A 10,788-nucleotide genomic window follows, 5' to 3' on the forward strand; every position below is an offset into this window, starting at 1 on the left:
GGCCCCTGGGCACGTGCCCTTCATGCTCGGTTGGTAATTTGACAATGGTTACAAGTTAAGATAGCTTACTAGACTAATTTACCAATCTAAAAATGTTTAGTGAGTGACAATTGAGTGACTGTCATTGACTGACATAACAAAAGGAAAACTGCTGAAACAAAGCCATATTTTGAAACTGCACCTTGTGTGTGTTCTCAACAGCAAGTTGAGACCCTGATTGACCCACACTTCACCGGCACCACTCCAAAAGAGTGACAGATGCTGCCAAGCGACTTTCAAAAGTCAGTTGAGGCACTCCTATTGGGCATGTTCGAGTGGATCACGTTTGTCAAGTCGGTAACCATTATGGGGTTAAAAATTGTAGGAATTTCGCCTACATATCGACTGCATGGATTTGACAGAAATCAAGTGATCAAAGGTCATAAAGTTTTGACTGCAGACAGCTGCAAGTTTCGACAGATGCTCTTCAACTTCCTCCTGCATCTGTCGCCTGCATTGTGGGAGGCTTTATTGTCAACCAATCATTAGGGTGCTTTTATTTGACCCACGCGTTTGACGAATGTGACCAAAGACAGGAACCGACTTCATGTAAGCTATTTTATTTATTTTTATTTCACCTTTATTTAACCAGGTAGGCCAGTTGAGAACAATTCTCATTTACAACTGCGACCTGGCCAAGATAAAGCAAAGCAGATTGCAAAAAACAACACAGAGTTACACATGGGAAAAACAAACGTACAGTCAGTAACACAATAGAAAAACCTATATACAGTGTTTGCAAAAGTAGCATGATTAAGGAGGTAAGGCAATAAATAGGCCATAGTGGTGAAATAATTACAATTTAGCATTAACACTGGAGCCTATATACAGTGCACTCGGAAAGTATTCAGACCCCTGGATTTTTCCCCACATTTTGTTACGTTACAGCCTTATTCTAGAATGGATTAAATAAAACATCAATCTACACACAAATCCCCATAATGACAAAGCAAAAACAGGTTTTTAGAAATGTTTACAAATGTATATAAAAAACAGACAGAAATACCTTATTTACATAAGTATTCAAACCATTTGTTATGAGACTCAAACCTAAGCCCATCTGTATCCTGTTTCCATTGATCATCCTTGAGATGTTTCTACAACTTGACTGGAGTCCACCTGTGTCCCAGAGTTAACAGTGCATGTCAAAGCAAAAATCAAGCCATAAGGTCGAAGGAATTGCCCGTCGAGTTCCGAGACAGGATTGTGTCGAGGCACAGACGTGGGGAAGGGTGCTAAAAAGTGTCTGCAGCATTGAAGGTCCCCAAGAATCCAGTGGCCTTCATCGTTCTTAAATGGAAGAAGTTTGGAGCCACCAAGACTCTTTCTAGAGCTGGCCGCCCGGGCCAAACTGAGCAATTGGGGGAGAAGGGCCTTGGTCAGGGAGTGACCAAGAATCCGATGGTCACTCTGACGGAGCTCCAGAGTTTCTCTGTGGAGATGGGAGAACCTTCCAGAAGGACAACCATCTCTGCAGCACTCCACCAATCAGGCCTTTATGGTATATTGGCCAGACGTCTGTAAAAGGTACATGACAGGCTGCTTGGAGTTGGCCAAAAGGCACCGAAAGACTCTCAGATCATGAGAAACAAGATTCTCTGATCTGATGAAACCAAGACTAAACTCTTTGGCCTGAATGCCAAGCATCATGTCTGGAGGAAACCTGACACCATCCCTATGGTGAAGCATGGTGGTGGCAGAATCATGCTGTGGGGATTTCTTTCAGTGGCAGGGACTTGGAGACTAGTCAGTATCAAGGGAAAGATGAACGGAGCAAAGTACAGATAGATCCTTGATGAAAACCTGCACCAGAGCGCTCAGGACCTCAGACTGGGGCGAAGGTTCAACTTCCAACAGGACAACAACCCTAAACACACAGCCAAGACAACGCAGGAGTGGCTTCAGGGCAAGTCTCAATGTCCTTGAGTGGCCCAGTCAGAGCCCGGACTTGAACCTGATCTAACATCTCTGGAGATACCTGAAATAGTTGTGTGGCGACACTCTCCATCCAACCTAACAGAGCTTGAGAGGATCTGCAGAGAAGAATGGGAGAAACTACCTAAATACAGGTGTGCCAAGCTTGTAGCATCATACCCAAGAAGACTCAAGGCTGTAATCACTGCCAAAAGGTGCTTCAACAAAGTACTGAGTAAAGGGTCTGAAAACCCGTTTTTTGCTTTGTCATTATGAGGTATTGTGTGTAAATTGATGAGGGAAAAAAACGATTTAATCTATTTTAGAGTAAGGCTGTAATGTAACAAAATGTGGAAGATTTAAGGGGTCTGAATACTTCACGAAAGCACTGTACAAATGAATGTGATATTTGAGGCTCTCAGTAATTGATTGTACAATGAACACATATGATTTTAGTTTGTGAGTGTGTGATATGGGTGTTGGAGCCATGTTTATTTTGACATTATAAAGAATTTTTTTTTTATAAACAATGGCAACACTGCCATGTTGATCTGAGCCTTGCTGTTGGAAAACCACATTAGTGTCAGACCTTCGGCTGTCGTAGATTCACCTCCCCTGACATAACTCCTCTCATTCACCTTACCACTCAAACACACCCAATGGTTTCAGACTGCACAGTATCAACTGGCAGACTTACCATTAGGCAGAAGAGGCAATTGTCTCAGGCCTCACATCATCAAGGGGCCTCATGAGATGGATATAAAAAAGTATATACATAAACTGAGTGCAAAAACTATTAAGAAAACCTGCTCCTTCCATGACATAGGCTGACCAGGTGAAAGCTTATGATCCCTTTATTGATGTCACTTGTTAAATCTATTTCAATCAGTGAAGATGAAGGGGAGGAGACATGTTAAAGAATGATTTTTAAGCCTTGAGACAAGGATTGCATATGTGTGCCATTCAGAGGGTGATTGGGCAGGACAAAAGATGTAAGTGCCTTTGAACGGGGCATGGTAGTAGATGCCAGGCGTACAAGTTTGTGCCAAGAACTGCAATGCTGCTGGGTTTTTCACGCTCAACAGTTTCCCGTGTGTAATCAAGAATGGTCCACCACCCATAGGATTTCCGGCCAACTTGACAACTGTGGGAAGCATTGTCGTGAACATGGGCCAGCATCCCTGTGGAAAGCTTTCGACACCTTGTAGAGTCCATGCCCCAACGAATTTAGGCTGTTCTGAGGGCAAAAAGGTGGGGTGCAACTCAAAATTAGTAAGATTTTCTTAATGTTTTGTATACTTATTGCATATGTAGCCCATGTATCTGATGCTGTCTGGCCAAAAGTAGTATGGCATGTCAGCATGGGCTCTGCCTGGAGCCTCCAAAACACTAAGTCCGCCCCTCACACTAGCCGCCCTCTTCCAAAGAGAAAGTTACATATTTTTTGGATCAGTCTCTGGTGGCACAGCTGGCGCTGCAGTACAGCCCACTTAACCACTGCGCCACCCGGGAGGCCCTCAGTGTACATTATTCAGGGGAGGGATACACTGGAGGCCATTCCGGGGGTGTCTCAGTCGGCTGTAGACATTGTGTGTGTTCCACTGCTAATGCCGTGTTCAAGTACTAGTCGGAATTAGGAACTGGTTGAACGTGGCATGTGTATAGTTATAACCAGTAGTAGCAAGTCTGATAGAGTAAGATAGGATTGGATAATATAAAATGAATATAGGCTAGTAAGTAGCCTATATTTAAATAAATAACTAGGCCCTATAAACATTGTGACATCTTTTTGGATGGGGACGCATCACTTCTAGACATTTTCCTCCATTTCTCACTGCACAAACGCAGACTCATCGTTTGGTCATCTACAAACATTGGTTGATAAATGAACTATGCTATCGTACTCCCATCAAACATTGTGTGTTATATTTTGTTTTCTCTGTGCTTGGTATGGCCAATATGTTTACTCACGACTGCTGTTGAACTGGCTTCTGTGAGGGTTGAAAATATGCTTGGCCTATCATGAGGGTGTCTGTGTGTGTTAGAAGTAACATTTTGCAACATATGGTGTGACTAGCGGAAAGGCTATGGCTAACCTTGGGTGTAGGCAGTTATCATGAGTTATGGGGGACACATACAGAGCATAGTGTTGCGAAAACAAACTGTCTTTTGTTAGACATTAACAAGAACCAGATGTGTGATAACGGTATCTAGGGTATGAGCGCATAGATATTCTACACAGCAACAGTTACACCTATCAACTGGAGCACCTGGGGCTGGGACCAGCCTGTGCGCCAACGATAGGTTGAGTGAGTTTAAACCACGCTCAGTCTCTACTCTGACAGGCCAGCTCAGAAGCAGGAACTACTTCTGTCAGAGTATTTAAGAAGAAACTATTAGGGTGTTGGCTAGTTCTCTGTTCTGCCCTGCGTGGTATTACAGCGAACCTGTATGTACACAAAAATTGCATTTACCATTTATTGCTTAGCTAATAAATGTACATAGTTTATAAATCGGTGACTCAGTGTCATAACTTGTTCCGATACCAGATTCGAATTGACGCAACCCTAACACTTCCTAGGTGAACGCGTGTCAGTCATGTTCACAGCTTTAGCCAGTCATGTTCACGTCTAGCCACAGCTGTGCGCCTCTTGTTATTTGGGCCTCCCGTTTAAGGTGTTTTGTTGTTTACCAGAAACACAAATGTTAATGAAAATTATGCCTTTGTTTTCTTAGAGAGTTAAGAATTGGCAATTGCCACTTCGCTTATCCCCGCTATTCTGGGGCAACCAATCGCAGTGCTCCAATGGATAGCAACCGTTGTCTAGTCCGACATCTCGAACAAGCTCATGTTTTAAACGCATTGGAAGCCATTGAGAGTTGTCATCCAAAAACAAATGGTTTAAATGGCTAAATAATGTAACTGTGCACAAGGGGTACTTGATACAGTGTTTCCTGAGAGCCTGATGGAGTATTTTCTAATCTAAATTATTATTATTTTTTTTACATTGTTTGCTAGCTCAGCTCGTTAGCTAGCTCCCATTCTCAGTCTCATTGACCACACAACATTGCTAATGCAAGCTAGACAATTAATAACTATATTTTTAAGGCATGTTAGCCATGTTATGAATACAACTTATCTGCTGTCGACATCAGGATACTATTTGAGAGCACTAGTTAGCTCCACAAGGTTTGTAGCTTTGGCTGCATTCAATCAGAGCCATTCAGTGTCTAGTCACACTACAACCTTCATTTTACCAGGTTCCTGTGAAGCAATTGTCATGACAGTCCACCACAACATACCCGAGAGTCTCCTGATTAACAAGGGGAAGTCTGTGTTTAATTTCATTGCATATTAAAAACACAGTTTTGTGAGGGTATTTCGCCAGTGGGGAATGGGGAAATGGGCTTCCCGGTAAAATGCATTATTATGTCACTGTTCATTAAGAATTGTAATGCTCCGGGTGTCGTGGGTGTGGAGTCAAATGCAGGAGACAGAGAGTTCAATGCTGCGCGTCTTTTAATCGCACCAATGCACCACAGGGTGCTCACAAAAACGTTACGTTCCCAAAACACAGGGAATCAAAATGTACAATGGGAAACAATCCCGACCGGACACTAACACGTGCCTATACCACAGAGCCGAAGGTTACATAGAAATAATCCCGCACAACAACCAGGCGGGCCGGCTGTCTAATAAAGACAAACTAATTAAACATTCACAGGTGCTACCACTCAACATACAAGGAGGGGAAGGAAAAACAATCAGTGGCAGCTAATAGGCCAGTGACGACGACCGCCGAGCGCCACCTGCCCGGGAAAGGGAAACACCCTCGGTCGGACTCGTGACAAGAATGGACCTGTTTAAAGCTGCCAGGTGAGGTGAGGGTAGGTCAGGGACAAAGTTGTGGAGAAGTACAGATCAGGGTTGGGTTATAAAAAAAAATATCAGAAACTTTAAACATCCCACGGAGCACCATTAAATCCATTATTTAAAAAATTGAAAGAATATGGCACCACAAGAAACCTGCCAAGAGAGGGCTGCCCACCAAAACTCACGGACCAGGCAAGGAGGGCATTAAACAAAGAGGCAACAAAGAGACCAAAGATAACCCTGAAGGAGCTGCAAAACTCCACAGCGGAGATTGGAGTATCTCTCCATAGGACCACTTTAAAAACTGTTCACTCCACAGAGCTGGGCTTCACTGCAGAGTATCCAGAAAAAAGACATTGCATAAAGAAAAAAATAATCAAACACGTTTGGTGTTCCTCAAAAGGCATGTGGGAGACTCCCCAAACGTATGGAAGAAGGTACTCGGGTCAGATGAGACTAAAATTGAGCTTTTTGGCCATTAAGGAAAACGCTATGTCTGGTGCAAACCCAACACCTCTCATCACCTTGAGAACACCGACACCATGTTTTTCCATCGGCAGAGCCTGGGAAACTGATCAGGGTTGAAGGAATGATGGATGGCGCAAGATACAGGGAAATTCTTGAGGGAAACCTGTTTCAGTCTTCCAGAGATTTGAGACTGGGACGGAGGTTCACGTTCCAGCAGGACAATGACCCTAAGCATACTGCTGAAGCAACACTCGAGTGGTTTAAGGGGAAACATTTAAATATCTTGGAATGGTCAAATCCCGGACCTCAATCCAATTGAGAATCTGTGGTATGATTTAGAGATGGCTGTACACCAGTGGAACCCAACCAACTTGAAGGAGCTGGAGCAGTTTTGCCTTGAAGAATGTCAAAAATCCCAGTGGCTAGATGTGCCAAGCTTATAGAGACATACCCCAAGAGACTTGCATCTGTAATTGCTGCGAAAGGTGGCTCTACAAAGTATTGACTTTGTGGGCAGGGGGGGGGGGGGGGGGGAATAGTTATGCACGCTGAAGATTTCCGTTTTTTTGTCTTATTTCTTGTTTGTTTAACAATAAAAACTTTTTGCATTTTCAAAGTGGTAGGCATGTTGTGTAAATCAAATTATACAAATCCCCCAAAAATCCATTTTAATTCTAGGTTGTAAGGCATCAAAATAGGAAAAATGCCAAGGGGGGTGAATACTTTCGCAAGCCAATGTACTTGTCTAGGTAACATGCTGTTACTAGGATAGCTGCACAAACTACTCAGATGTGTGAGTTCACTGGCGTTTTGCCCTGTGTTTGAGTTCTCTCTTAGTGCTCGAGTCGAGGTAATTTAGCTATTGGCCAAGTAAGTGTATTAATATGTGTATGGTTGGAAAGGAGGCCAGCAGAGAATGGGGTTGTACTGGTGTGTGCGTGACCTCAGTTGTTTTTAGACTCAAATAGTTTATTTTGTGACCCTACATTAAGATGATTAGGTATCAGTCTGTACTATGGCATTGGTCCGTAATTGTTTCCTATTTTATCTTAGTAATTTCTCGTCGGCATAACTCTTGGAGGGGGGGGGACCATCAGCCATATTCAGACTGATGTATTTGTGTATCTCTCAGAATGGCCAGAAGATGGCATGCTTACCTGGTCTCCTCTCCCACTGGAAGAAATTGTTATGTCATGGACATACCAAGAGATGGTGCCTGCAAGCACTTTCTCAGAGAAGTTTGTCAGCCAATAAACACACACCACTCAATTTCAGCCAATAAACCACACCCACCACTCAATGTCAGCCAATAAACATGACTTCAATTCTACAGGACAAAACAAAAGCACCGTACTGCAGATAAAGTATAATCAGCACAGTCATGTAATTGAATCAGAACTGGACTTGTGAGAATGTAATTCGTGAATCATGACACATTAATCAAAGGTAAGTTTATACATCTTGGATCATAAACCCAAATGGTATAGCTTTGTGTTTACATTTGTTATTGATACCAATCATGAGAAAGAGCAGTAGAATATACAATGGTACTGTTTGTTAATTAAAAAAAAAAATGGTTTGCATCAACTGATGATGTAATAACTGACAAATAGCAATAGCTGCTAATAATGTAATACTTATTGCATGTATAATGTAATAAATGCTGATGGGATGTGGAATTGGAGACAAGTGGGAGTTGAGTTGCTGTGTGTGAGAGAGAATGATGGTCAAAAGATAAAGGGGGGAAAAAAGTATAAATGAAACATAATAAAAGTACATTTGAATGACACTAAGTGGCACTGTTTTTACAACTAATGCCGGTTTGCCTGAGGCTGATGCCATGCAGGTGTTTGTACACATGCATATTGTAACGGTTTTGACTTATTATTTATAGGGGTGCCAGGTAGGTTGTGCCTACCAGAGAAAACATTGGTTTCTCCTTTTGGTTTGGGAGGGAATGAGTCCCATCTGGTCCGTCAAGTCTACACCAATACAAAGGACTTATGTAAAAGTCAGGATGGAAATACACTTTTCATAAACCCTTAAAACATTGGAAAGAACTTCAAAAACAACTGTATTCTTTTGCGTGGGTTGTATTACCAACATCAATGATTACACACACATATAATATACCACAATGAGTTTTTTTCCCTCCAGAAAGGTCCTGTACCTAGTCCCTAAAAAGAGTCCAGCCCGGTAAAGATGTTCAGGGAACTCAAGTGACCTTAGCCACGCAATGTTTGTCTGTTCCTACAAGTGTAGCGTAAACCCAGTATCAAATCTTACAATCAATATAACAATTACTTTACCACACAACTATAAAGCGTATCAACTTTTTACTAAGTCCTCAACTACAACTAACTACATAAATCCTCACAGTATACATCACATCAAAACAAATGAAATACCGTATACAAAAAGGTTGTAGACAGTCGGTCAGTCAGACAATCCAATCCGCCAACAGATCTCCAGCAGAGAAAGCCCACGAAGAACAGAGAGGTGTAGTCCACGGACGCAAAGAGTGGATCCGATCCTGGGTAAACTCTATTAGGCTACAAAACAGATGTTTAAAGGCAACAAAACAAACGGAATAGGGGAACTGAGGGTTGAACACATCCTCATTCACGTCTCCATCACAACCCCACTTTTGCGCAGCTAATGCTGGCTATTTAATTGGGAATTAAAGGGAAAGCGCCCTACTGGAAGGAGAAGCACTGTTTAATTGGGAATTGAAGGGGAAGCACCCTATTGGAAGGAGAAGCACTGAGACCGTTCAGGAAAATTCAGGGCCGTCACAATATACACACACTCTCATTCAAATAAACACATACAAGAACACACACATACATGTAATAGTGCCAGACATGCACACAAACATATAAAGTAGGCATTGCTGTTATGATTTCAGTTGTCCTTGATGTCCTTTGTTTTACATTTATTATTTAGTTTTATTTTTTTGCATTTTTGTTTGCTGTTTTCTTCTGTCTTTTCCTTTTTTCTCTTTAGTTCATTCTCTTGGTTGTTGGTGCATTTGGGGTTGGGAATGAATGGTTGAAGGACAGCTAATTGGGGAACTGTGGGGGGATCTTGGAGGGTTCGGGTTTCACAAGATTGTGATCATGAAAAAGGAAACTGACATATATTTTATATCACTATCATGCACACGTACCCTCACACATAAGGATGGCTCTGTTGCGGAAAGACTGATCCATGTTTGATAGTGTCTTGATGCTGTATTGTTTGTCCTTCATGTTTTAATACTTTAATGTTACCCCTTGTGTTTTTTGTAATAAATAATTATAAAAAAAAAAAAAAATAAATAAATGCTGATGATGTAATAAATCACAAATAATGTAATAAATAAACTGAACACATAACATAATAATGATTTTGCGCACAATGTAATAATTATTGTTCAAACACACCAAGACAGTCGTGAAGAGGGCACGACAACACTTTTTCTCCTTCAGGAGACTGAAAAGACCTCAAAAGGTTCTACAGCTACACCATCTGGAGCATCCTGACTGGTTGCATCACCGCCTGGTATGGCAACTGCTCGGCATCCAACCGTAAGGCACTACAGAGAGTAGTGCGTATGGCGCAGTACGTCACTCGGGCCAAGCTTCCTGCCATCCAGGACCTATATACTAGGCGGTGTCAGAAGAAGGTCCAAAAAATTGTCAAAGACTCCAGTCACCCAAGTCATAGACTGTTCTCTCTGCTACTGCACGACAAGCGGTACCGGAGCGCTCCTTAACAGCTCTTACCCCCAAGCCATAAGTTTGGTGAACAACTGCTGAGCAATTAATTAAATCAATATTTATATTGACCCCCACTTTGTTTTTACACTGCTGCTACTAGCTGTTTATGATCTATTTATAGCCACTTTACCCCACCTACAAACTACCTTGACTAACCTGTACCCCCACACATTGACTCAGTTCCGGTACCCCCTGTATATTGCCTCGTTATTGTTATTTTATTGTGTAACTTTTTATTTTATTTTTTACTTTACTTTATTTAGTAAATATTTTTCTTAACTCTATTTCTTGATCTGCATTGTTGGTTATGGGCTTGTAAGTAAGTTTTTCATGCTAAGGTTGTATCATGCACTTGTTGTATCCGGTGGATGTGAAAAATTTGATAACATTACAAAATGGGTAAAATTGTATTCATGAATAGTGTAAAAACTTAAACCGATAATGTAATAACCTTAAAAACTAAATTCAAGTGTCATGCTTCAGTTATAGCTGACTACACACCAAACCACAGTCCTGAATCCTAGCTCAAAACCTGACATTAGCAGTAATATCAATACTTTTTATTGACCCCCCCCCCCCCCCCAATACATACCAACAACCACTGTCAGGGCCAGCTTGGATCAAGGTAAAGTAATCTTGAACAGAGGCAGGGCCAGCTTGACCAGACCCATAGGTCTAAACTATGGCTATTAAACCTATGGATCCCAACTTTTCAACTAAAATGATTTGCCC

This window comes from Oncorhynchus clarkii, chromosome 8 (assembly GCF_045791955.1).
Source record: "Oncorhynchus clarkii lewisi isolate Uvic-CL-2024 chromosome 8, UVic_Ocla_1.0, whole genome shotgun sequence".
Taxonomy (NCBI): Eukaryota; Metazoa; Chordata; class Actinopteri; order Salmoniformes; family Salmonidae; genus Oncorhynchus; species Oncorhynchus clarkii.